Genomic DNA, 12,698 nt, shown 5'->3' on the forward strand with positions numbered 1-12,698 from the left:
GACCCCGGGGTAGCCGTTCTGCAGAGAATATTGCTGCTGTTGCCGAGGATGTCATGGAAGCGCCGTCGACATCGACCAGACGACGTGCCACGCAAATGGGTATCAGTCGACGGTGTTTACAGCGAATTTTGGTACAAGATTTGAAGATATTTCCGTACAAAGTCCAGACAGTGCATCAGCTGCTGACCGCCAATTGCGTCTAACATACGCTCAAGCCATCCTTAATCACCACTAACAGGAAGATGATTTTTCATCAAAAATAATCATGAGTAATGAGGCCCATTTCCATCTTAGCGGGTACATAAATAAGCAAAATTTACGCTTCTGGGGCACTGAAAATCCGCGTGTAACCCACGAAGAGCCATTACACCTGATCAAAATCAATGTATGGTGTGCTGTTTTCGCTGGAGGAGTCATCGGACCTTTTTTCTGCGAAGGCGTCACGGGTCAAACGGTTACTGTGAGTGGTGAGCGCTACAGAGCAATGATCAACGAGTTCTTTTTGCCGCCCCTCGATTAATTGAGATTGGAAAATATGTGGTTCCAACAGGACGGTGCAACGGCACACACTGCACGTGCCACAACCGATGTGCGAGGCATTTCCCGGGCGCCTAATCTCCCGTTTTGGCGATTTGCACTGGCCAGCAAGATCGCCTGATTTGACCGCTCCAGACTTCTTTTTGTGGGGCTTTTTGAAGTCGCGGGTTTATGTCAACAAGCCTCAGACTCTTGCAGCTCTTAAAGACAATATCCGTCAAGAATGTGAGAACCTATCGCCGGAAGTTCTGACCAAAGTGATGGAAAATGCCATAAAAAGGGCTCAAATGACAATCAACTGTGGCGGCGGCCATTTACATGATATCATATTCTCGACTTGATGTAAAAAAATTTAAAAGACCAAATAAAAATAACCCACAAGCAGAATCAAAGTTTTTCATTTAAAAAAAAAAAAATACAGCCAAAAAACATCGGAAGGTTATTTTTGCGCCACCTTGTATAAATGATCTGGGTGACGAACAGAATCGATTTAGTTATGTCCGTTCGTCTGTCCATCTGTATATACGCGAACTAGTCCTCGTTTTCTTACCAAGAGGCTGCTGATTTGTGCGAACATATAGGACCACTATAGCTGTCTAATAAACTGTCCAATCCCACTCAAGTCTTTATATGGAAACTTTTTTGTTTGACAAGATATCCTCGCAAAATTTGTCATAGACTAATATCCTAGGAATGGATACAATCTGCGAATATATTGTTTAGATCAGCCAACTATAGCATATAACTACCATATAAACTGTCTGATCCAACTCAAATCTTTGTATGAAAAACTTTTTTATTTGATAAGATATCTCCATGAAACTTCCCATGTATTGTTTCCCCAGACAACGTTACAGCGAGTAAATTGTTCGGATCGAATTACTACAACATGTAGCTGTCATTGAAACTGACCGATCAAAATCACGATAAGGATCTTTTCATATCCTTTTACGCTATGAAAAATGCTTCTGTGTATGATATTATATCTCTGGTGTAATCGTACTGGTTAAAGGTCACTAAATTATAACGAAATATTTTATCGTTTTATTAAGAACTACAAAACGTTTGTTAGTTAATTACATTTTATAGGTGGAAGCGTTCCATCATTCAATACCGCATTGTCATTGCTTTGACTAAATTGTATACAATAACAAAAAATACCATAAACGATAATTATCAATTATAATTGATGATAAAGTGATAAGCAAAGGCAAACGATAAACGCACACATAAATTAAAAAGTCAAATAAGAAAACAGAAAATAGGGGAAATCGCAAAAAGCGCATTGACGGCTGCCACAACGTTTTGCTGCCCAAAACGAAATAACAATTAAGCAGCAAAATAATTTCGCGCAAATTGCAAAGCGATTTATTGACAACAAACCGCAGCGCACAAATGTAGAAATGCGCACATATGATAATATGTGAACATATGTGTACATTTGTGTGTGTGTTTGCTTTCAGTGAATTGCTGGAAAAATCCAAAATTAACGATACAAATGTGCTGTTGCCACATTACCACGTGTTGCACGATGCCATGGCGCTGACAAAGCGGCCAAGTGTTGCTCATACGCCACCGTGGCATGGCATGCCTCATTGGGCCAGTGCGAGTGCACTAGAGCGACGGCTGTTGCTTGCTCGGCGCACCGCCTCACTACACACTACACTTTTTGAGCTGCTGTGCTAGCTGTCTGTCTGTTCTTCTGCTGAGTATGTGTGTCTATTTGTCCAACTGCCCGCGCGTTTGTCCACTTTTGCACCGTCAATGCGCACAATCGTTTCCGTTTCGTCGCATCGTCGGCCTCCTCGCCCTCGTCCTCGTCGTTGTTGGTGTCGTATAGTCCGCCTCATCGTTAGTGTGCTCGTGTGTGCGCTCACCTGTGGCGAAAGTTGGCGCCCATTAACCTACAATATATAATTTGCATGTAAACGTGTTATGTGGGTGTATGTGTGTGCGCTCGTTAGCTCGTACTTTGTCGTGTGGTCGTAACTCTCCACTTCCGTTTGATTGTTGAATTTTGAAACATAACTGTTGCCGCCAAAAATTGCCGTTAAATGTTGTTGTGTGATAACTGTTCAACAGTTGCACGAACACAGACACACATATACATATAAAAAAGGCACGCACACATGCAAAATTGACACACACGCATTTATAAAACACACACACATATACATAAACTACACACATATACATATATGAACCGACTGTAAATACTCACACACATACATATTTCGTGCTCGTCAGTCGCTTGCTCGTGCTTTTTCCGTTTGCTGCTGTTGTTGTTGTTATTATTATTGCTACTGCTACTCCACTTATGAAGTTCGTGGCTCGTGTGCCTCGTGTATCGTACAACTCTGCTTTCCGCCGTCGTTGCGTCGCTGCCTGGCGCTGCGTCGCCGTCTGCCGTGCACTATAAATCTCGCCAGCAGTGCCGAGTTGCTTTCACTGTTCATTCAGATCTCCAAAGCGGTGCACTCTACCAGCGGTAGTGACCAGGCAGCAAACAGTCTGAGCTGTGCTTAAGCACTTGACTTGTTTCAAAAATACTTATTTGTTATAACAGTTATATTTGAAAGGTCGACAGTGTGTTGCAGGCGTTGTGTGAAAAGTGTCAGTGAAACCTAGTGTTGGCAAAAAATCAAAAAGATTTGCCATAAAACTGTGAAAAGTCAACATTTGCGCGGCGAAAAACTGAAATTGTGTAAATCGTGAGAAATAACAAATTTCTAAATTTACTAAAAGGTGAGTTTTCGAAGGAGTGTTATAAAAAAAAGAGGATATGTTAATATTAAAATCAAAGCAATTTGAAGAGATTTTTTATTTTGAGTGTTTTTTGAAGTAAAAGCAATCCAAATATTATATTAAGAAAATATAAAAAAAACTTTTTGCAAAAATTTATTAAATATTGGAGTTAAAGAAATTTAAAAGGGAATTTTATTTTTTTTAGAAATATATTTTGGGAGAGAAAATATTAAAAACAAAAATTAAAAAAAAATTCGCGCAGAAATTCAGTGTAAAAAAAGGTCAAAGAAATTTAAAAACAAATATTTTTTTTGAGAAAGCTGAGTAAAATCAATCCAAATATTATAATGATAAAAAAAAAACTCCTTGCCAAAATTTAAGTCAAAGAATTTTAAAGGATTTTTTTATTTTAGAAATATTTTTTTTTACTTTAAAAATATTTTTTGGGAGTACAATCGAAAAAATTATTATAATATAATTAAAAAATAAAATAAAAAATTTTCGTAGAAATTTATTATAAAAATAAACTAGATTTTTTTGAGTAAATGTTTTTTGGAGTAAAATCAATACAAATATCATAATAATAAATAAAAAAAAACAATTCTTGCAAACATATATCAAAAATTAGAATCAAAAAAATTTAAAGGCAAATGTTTTTTTAATGCTTGCAGTAGGTATTTTGGCGTAAAAGAAAGCAAATAATATAAGAAAAGAAAAAAATAGAAATTATTATTTGAAATACATTATGTAAGCTTTTTATAATGTAAAATCCATCAAAATGTTATGACACAAATTCAATTACAAAATATATTCGCAGAAATTCTTTAAGCAAAGTTACACTTCTTTATCAAAAGCTTAAGGCGAAATTAATTTTTTTTGTAAAAAAAATATTAAATTTTTTTTGCTTTGCTTAATTTTTTTTTTAAATATTAAAATTTTTTTTTTATTTAAATTTTTTTGAAAAATATACACAGTTTTTTTTGATTATTTACTTCCGCTACTTTAACTTTATTTTGCATTTCATAATATTTTTTCCGCTTAAGAAATAGGCAAAGCGAGAGCAACATATGGCTAACCAAATGAATTGGCTTCTTTAAATGAAAATTTTTAGCCATTTAATTTAAAGAGGTATTAATTCTGCGAGCTAAGTAATATTCTTCCTACGTAACGGTAAATCATATTTCGAAAAAATTTTGTTTGGCAAAAAAAAAATTTAACAAAAAAAACGAATTAAAATGAAAGAAAATGTTAATTAAGAAAAAAATAATTGATAAAAAAATCTCAAATAAACATTCTAAATATGTACGCTTTGCTTAATTTATAGTAATAAAAAAACTCATAAATAGTTTCCAAAAAAATTTTATTATTTTAATTTTAATTAATATAATATAAAATAACGTAATAATAAACAAATATTAATACTTAATTTCCAAAAAATTTAATTGTTGAAAAAGATAAAAATTAAAAATATATAATTATTTTAATTAATTAATAATGTTATAAAAAATAATAATTATTAATTTACTAAAAAAAAATTAATTTTTGAAAAATATAAAAAAGTAAAAAAAAGGTTTTTGAGTATTTTTAATGGTTATTGCACACATTAAAAAATAATAATTATTAATTTTCTGAATTTAATTTAAAAATATAAAAAAGTAAAAAACAGTTTTTTGAGTATTTTTAATGGTTATTGCACACATTTTGAGAACTAATAGTTTTGAAATGTGTTTAAATCTCTTTCCAGATTTTGCACTATTTGTTAATTAATAATATTCAAATAATAATTTGCCAAAAAAATTAAAAAAAAAAATGCAATTGACGAAAAGTGCTATAACTGCATGATTTAATTAATTAATAATATTACAAGAAATAATAGTTAATTAAAAAAAATTAATTGTTGAAATATGTAGAAAATTTTATAAAAAAAATTGCGTACTTTTTACGGTTATTGCACAAATTTTGAGTACTAATAGTATATAAATGTGTTTAAATCTTTTGCCAGAAGTTTGCATAAAATAAATTATTTTTTGAACTTCCTGTCAGATTTTTCTAGTAATCCTACATACGTTGCAATAAAGACGCTTCAATTGAAATTGAAAAGAGTTACTATAAAAATATTTTTAAAAATTTAAACAGCTTGAAAAAACCTTTGATATACAACTTGTTTGAAAGTTTGAGGCTAGAAACTCAATTGCTTACGGTAGCAAAGAACTTTCCTAATTTTGAAGCAGCCTTAAACATTTCGATAAATAATATAGCTACACGAGTTTCGCTAAATAACAATTTTCAATAAAAAATTTAAAAAAGGCCTTAGTTTCTGTTGACTCTATTTCAGCATACCCTATAGCGTGTACTCAGATTTTTATATTATTTTCAATACATCAATATATAAGAATTCTAATAAAATTTTAAATAAAATTTTTTTTATATATAAAAGTTATGCTTCGAAGTTTACAGCGTTATTAAGTGTAAATATTAGCACAACGTAGCTTTTCCTTAGAATTTCATCTGCTCAATTGTCAAGGAGTAAACAAATAACCAATGCGTCGAAATGTAGACAGTGTTTGCTATATTACTTGATATTGAAATATTATTTACTATTTTTTTATTACACACATTTGTTTTAGCTACAATGTCGTATTTCTAATTTCATCTACTCAAACGTTGGACAGGAGATTATTTTACAAATGCGCCCAAATGTAGGCAATGTTTGCTGAACATTGTATTTATTATTCGTGAAAAATTTCCCACATACTATATGTTGGTTAATTTCTAGTTCATAAAGAAATATTTGTTATTCGCGTTAAAGTTTCATTCTATTAGTAATGGCTCATGAATTGCTGGCATAACAAATACACTAGTTCACACTATTTTGATGTAAGAGGCTGTTTCTTCTCAATTTTTGGTTGCTAAAATTGAAAATGATCCTACAAATTTCCTAACAGGGTGGATCTTTTATGTTGTAGGTAAAGGGTGTAGAGGACAAATTACCAAAATTTACTAAAATGACAAAAGTAGTAGCTGCACGGGATGGAAATATTTTGAACTCAAATTCACAATCATGCTGCCTCAAATACTCCAAAGACCTTTTGGCCCAACAGTCGCAATTTTTTCCTACAGTTATGTTGAGTAGTTTTATCATAACCCAAAATAATATATTATATATATAGTTTTAAAGTAACGAATTTTTTACTTTAGATAAAAATTAGTTAAAAAAACTCATAAACATAAGAAGATCTCTTGCTGATTTCAGCTTTTTCCATTTTTATCAATACGGAATTGCTAAGGAAAGAAACTCAGTCGCTTTCTTCCGAGTTTTTAGATCTTTATTTGCTTTTATGCACATGTAAATTATACATATACATATACATATATGTATATTAAATTGTTCTTCCACAATTGCGGCCCTCTTTGATGAACGTTATCAGGCAAACGCCTCAATATGGCCAAATAAAAGTCTTTATTGACCGCCGGTTTATCCCGAAAAAACTCATGATACACCAAACCACGAATATCGAAAAAAATAATGAGACTTAATTTTTGAGCGGCTTTGACGTGTTTTTTTTTTGTTAAGCCCTACATTAAGTGACTTTTTGGATTTAAAAAACTTTTAAAGATATTTTAAGGGAAGATTATACATATCTTAGGAATATACTGTAAAAGTGTTTAAGAAGACATAAAAAATTTTCGATTTTCACGCGAATTCCGACTAAAAAGGTGTGCTAAAAAGGTCTTCCACTGCCGCAGTGATTCCAAACTTCTCCGTGAATTTAATCTAAAATAAAAATTCTCACTAAAAAAAATTATATGTACAGCGATCTATGGCGGAAAAAAAATAAAAATAGACATTTTAGGCATTAAAAAAAGGTTAAAGTTTAAAGAGAGGTTTCTTTTTTCCATTGGCCTGTCAAAATTCGAATTTCTGGAGCTCGAAAAATGTGTTGGTTATTGTACCGAGAAATATATACATACATATAAGTAGAACACAAAGAAAATGAGTAATCACTTAAACAATTTGAAAAATTTAATTTTGAGATATCGACATTTAAAGCTATAAACTAACATAATATGAAACGATTTATTTTTTTCTATATTTTTTCTCTTAAACAATAAATAATAATACGTAAAATATTGATAATTTCGAGTTTAATTTCAAAATAATTGTACTTTAATAATACTTAAATATTTAATTCGTTAATTTGGCTATAACCGCTAATGTACGCCAATAAAGAAGAAGAAGAGCTCGTACTTTAAAAAATTTGCTCTACTTTTATGTTTTTGCTGATGAGTACAGGGCAGTTAATGGCAATGAAGTAAATTTTAAAAATTTTAAAAAAATTTTACCTCGAATTTTCGTAACCATAATATACCCAAAACGCAAATTATTTATTGGAATTGCAAAAATAAGTGAATCAAGTGCATTAATGTGTATTTTTAAATACACACATGCACATATAAGCACACATGTTTGCATATAACAAAATTTCACACGCAGTCAGCCACAAAAAAAGCGCCACACGCAATTATTTGCGGCATTGCGGTTAATTAAGATCTTCAGGCATAAGTTTTAAATCTACCTACGACTTAATGAATGACAGCTAAAGCATTTAAACAGCAAATTACGGCAGTTGTCAAACGAAAATATGAGGCATCGGTTAAATGCCGAGGGAATACGCGTTAAATGCCGCTGGTGTTGGTTAAATATATGTATATGCATACTTTAGGGTACTAACGAGCTTTATATACCTATTTGGCTATAAATATGCATTAAACTATATATATATGTATATAAATATATATTTTGTATGCATGAATGTGTATTTCAGCTGGTGTAGCTATTTGCTGTCATTCAGCGCAAGCTGACTGATTAAAACGCGTGCCGCGTACTATGCTACATACAAATAAATATGTATGTATGAATATATAAATATGTACTATAAGCACTTGTATGTATATCTACCATTATTATATTCAAACAATTAATTTTGGTGCACAAATATGCTAATTTAATTAAGACTCAAGTATTTTTGGTGAGACTGGCTTAGCTGTCATTTAGCAGCAGCGCCATTGAGCTTCCATATATACACGTGGTTGTGCATTACTGCTTGTGCTGCTGTTTTTAATTAACACGCGCGCAGCTTATATACAAACTATACTGTATATACTGACATACATATAACTGTAATTGTGTTTGCACACAACTTGAGCCGACACAACACATGAAATTTTAAGAGTCAGCCAAAAATTCACGCGCTTATTTGCAATTTATGTAGGTACATACATACATATATATATAAATATATATTTCAATATGCATAAATATGTCTAAACATCCGCAGCTCTGTCTGCTAGCGCTTAGTTTTATTAATAAACGCTTATCGCAACATTTTCTTGTTGATTGTAATGACTCAATTGCCGCCTTAGCTAAATTGGTTACGTATACGCAGCGTAGTAGTGCGCGCGGTAGCTCAAGCGCGAGGTGCTAGAAATCGCACATTTTTTTCAGCCATATGCTGTGAGTGGAGCATATTCATTTGTTAAATATTTGCATTTTAAAAATAACTGTGAGCGTCTATTTTCGGCTCACATGCATTTGGCGGCTGATTTGGAATTTTTAGCATGCAAAATATTTATGTTTACACTTATCAGAGCTTGGCAACTGCTATAAAAGTTACATAGAAATTAATAACTGCAAGCAAAATCACTTAGCGTTGAGAGTTAGGAGAATAAATATTAAAAATTTTAGCATTTTATTTTTTAATTTTTTTTTGGAAATTTTTCGTAGTCGAAAAAGTCTTTTCGTATTTCTAATCAAACTTCAAATATTTTTTTTTTTTTATACTAATAAATAAATAAATAATTATGTCCCATTTTGGTCGACAATTTTTTGCCATTTTTCCGCTAGAGACGTTATTCCAATGGTGTAAAACTATCATCAGTGTAAATCGAAATTTCGAAATTTCCAGAACAGAAGCGAGCGAACCATTGTTGTGCTACGAACTGATACTGCATCCTTTCCGTAAACTTCACAAATTCTTCTTCATTCATTCTTACCTTTTTTATACAAAAATTTCAAAATATAGCGAATTTCTTCATTATTTTAACTCATTTTTGAACAGCTGTAACTTTTTTCAACTTTCCCGATTTTACTTTTTTTTTTGCTTAAATGAAGCTTAAAATCTCACATTTTCAACACGCAAAAAAACGAAAAGACTCTTTCGACTACCCAATATTTTCATGAAGTGGTTATAATCACTCTTTCGCTAAGGACCAAACTGGTTTATGCGTAACTCACTAGTCAATTGGATTAACCTAATACATTTCGGAATTTCAAAAATCTAATTGTATCGAATTTACAATTTTCATTTCGGAATTTCAAAAATCTAATTGTATCGCATTCATATACATATGTACATTTGAGAAGATTTTGCGAAAATTTGAAGCTGATCCGGCGTATATATTTGGAGATACAAGTATGAGCATATTTGTAAGAATTCCTTAATTTTTAGTAATCGGCTGCCAAACTCGCGTCTCTCGAGTTTTTTTCAGAGTTGATGAGAAATTTTTCTATGAAACTGTTGGACCGATTGACTTGAAATGTCATACTACCTTTTAGATATGTATATTTGTGAGGTAAAGATCGAATTCTATGATTTTTATATCGTGAAAAGGATATAAAAAAATTTACCACAATTTTTATAACACCAAAATGGAAAAGTCCAAAATCATATAAAGTGTATATCGTCACATAAAATGCAAAACATCTTAATATAAAACAACTCGAAAACCGTTGTCAGACATAATAACCCATATATAACCATTTAATAACAAAAAGTCAAATTTTGTTTCAATATGAGTGTATAATAACGCACGAATATGTAACCATTTTTGTGCAGCGTAAGCATTTTATAACCAAAACTGTATAAAATTTTGTTTCAATATATTTGAGATTGCCCACAAATATGTTCCTATTATAAAATTTTTTTAATTTACCAAAGTAGTAATGAGTCATATGATAACCAATATTATCTTATAACTTTTTATAACCAAAACTCAAATTTTGTTTCTATATTGGTGTTTGATAACCAATATATAGCCATTTTATAAGCATTTTATAACCAAAACCAACACTTAAATTATTCTTCAATATGAGTGATTTCTATTATACCGTTTTTCCGTCGCCTGTAGGCTTATGAAAAGTGATGTTACGTTATTTTGCGTTCTAGGTGCCGATATATAAATGATCAGCGTGACGATCTTAGTCGATTTAGTCATATCTGCCTGTCTGACCGCCTCTATACTATACGTAAACTAGTCTCTCAGTTTCTGGGATATTGATCTAAAATTTTGTACACGCTCTTCCCTCACCAAGGGTCTGCTCATTTGTCGGAAAGGCCGATATTGGACATTATAGCATATAGCTGTTATACAAACTGAACGAATCGAATCAAGTGCTTGCATGGAAAACTTTTTCATTTGTTGGGATATCTTCATGAAATTTCGCAGATATTATTACACAAGGCAGCACTACAATTTCCAAACGAATTGTTCAAATCAGACTACAACAGCATTTAGCTGTCATATAACTTACCGATAAAACCCAAATCTTTGTGTGGAAAACTCTTTCATTTGATAAGTTATTATTTTCAAGACACTTGGCAGAGATTATTTCCCGAGAAATTGCTGAAATTTTCGAGCTTATTGTTCCGATCAGGGCACTCTAGCTTATAGCTGCCTTACAAAGTGACTAACCAAAATCAGTACAAAGATCTTTTTGTAATATTTTGTGATATAAAAAAGCATTTCTGAAAGGTTTTACAGCTTCAGTGCAACCGAAGTTAACGTTTTGTTTTGTTGATATTTAAGTCCCCCTGAAGTTGAAATTTTTTTTACAAAAAACGAACTTTTTTTGGGAAGCCATATAGGTTAAGCAGGAAAACTGCCTCATTGCCAAACAATTCTTTTGAAGGAGTTCCCAAATAAAATACTTCTTAAGAAAAAAATTCACAAAACGCGTTTTTTCACACTTGCAAGTGCTATACCCGCTTAAATGCTTTAAAATGCACCAAAATTCATTAAAACCCAACGCCACACCCTGTATGATAAACCAGTTTGCATTTCTCAAAAACAAACAAAAAAATTAATTAATAAATTCCATCATTTCTGCGCTTATTCACCGCTCTCATAGATGTCACTCGCTAACCAGCGCAGGTGCTTTTAGTCGCTCATAAAGTTGGTCATTTACGTGGCTGGTCGGTTTTCGGCTTTGTTTATGTTCCAGCGCGTGGTATGCTAATTTTCTTTAAGGACTTTTCCGTGTTTTACAAGCACCGCAAGCCTGTGGGAAACATAAGGAGTATGCCAGCGCAGCGCATCTGCTTACCGTTATTCCACTGTACTGCTTCGGTTGTGCCGTCGGCAAACTGTTGCGCTACATTTCGCTTGGCTTTGGGGCCAAAGTCCATTAACAGTGGCTGCGACTGTGATTTGTTGATGGCAGTCGTAAATATTTATATAGCAAAAGTTGTGCTATTAATTAAGCAATGCGAGGTTGCCGAATGTCATTCGTATTTATTATTTATTAAGATATGACTGTATTTGGGAGTAAATGGAAATGTTATTATTATAAAGTTTTTAGTGGAGTTTCGAGACCAATTTTATTTCTGAGAAATGTGTAAGTATGTATGAAGAGATCTTTTGAGCAGAGTGGTTTCTAATTAAAGTCTTAAATAAAAAATGGTTTTGAAAAATAAATGAATATTGGCATAAATAAAGACGATAACTTTTGCGGAAGTATTCAAAAAATAAATAAAAAAAATTTATAAAAAGAAAAATTTTGTAAAATAAAGTATATAAAAAAATGTTGATTTATTTATAAAAATTGTTGGATTTTATTTATAAAATTTTTCGGTTAAAGGTGACTATATTAATTTCGAGTAAGAAGAATTACGATAAAAAATATTTTTTACAATTCATTCGGAAAAAAATAATTAAAATTTAATTAATTGAAATGAAAAAATAAAATTAAAAGGAAAGTTTATAAAATAATGTTTCCAAAAAAATGTTTTAAAAAAAATGTATGAAATAAATAAAAAAAATTTAACATATTTTTTATAAAAAATATATAATAAAATAAAAATTATTTTATAAAATTTATTTGTAATATAGAAATTAAAAAAATTTTATTTTTTTCGATTGAATTTAAAATTTTTTTAAATTTTTTTTTCTTAATTTTTTTGCTCAATATTAAAATAATAACTTTTGACCGAAATTATCAATAAATTTTAAACATATTCAAAAATGGTTGCATTAAGTTTTAAAGAAAGCTTCTGTTTTGGTTGTTTCCTTATTCTGAAAGTTTGTTTATTTTGGTTTTTGATACCAACTTTTCTGAAAGATTCTAGAGGTCATTGTTT

At 31.2% G+C, this 12,698-nt stretch overlaps 1 protein-coding gene across 2 annotated transcripts in view; it reads left to right on the forward strand.

Moving 5' to 3' along the window:
* Positions 1-2,990: 2,990 nt before the first annotated feature.
* The window catches only part of LOC126752872 (diuretic hormone class 2), a 57,356-nt gene continuing 47,648 nt past the window's right edge, over positions 2,991-12,698 (forward strand). For both annotated transcript variants that reach the window (XM_050463874.1, XM_050463875.1), the window contains exon 1: positions 2,991-3,282. The gene's annotated coding sequence lies outside the window, so the exon portion shown is untranslated. The remainder of the gene's footprint in view (positions 3,283-12,698) is intronic.

The sequence above is a fragment of the Bactrocera neohumeralis genome, chromosome 3 (assembly GCF_024586455.1).
Source record: "Bactrocera neohumeralis isolate Rockhampton chromosome 3, APGP_CSIRO_Bneo_wtdbg2-racon-allhic-juicebox.fasta_v2, whole genome shotgun sequence".
In the NCBI taxonomy this organism is placed as follows: domain Eukaryota; kingdom Metazoa; phylum Arthropoda; class Insecta; order Diptera; family Tephritidae; genus Bactrocera; species Bactrocera neohumeralis.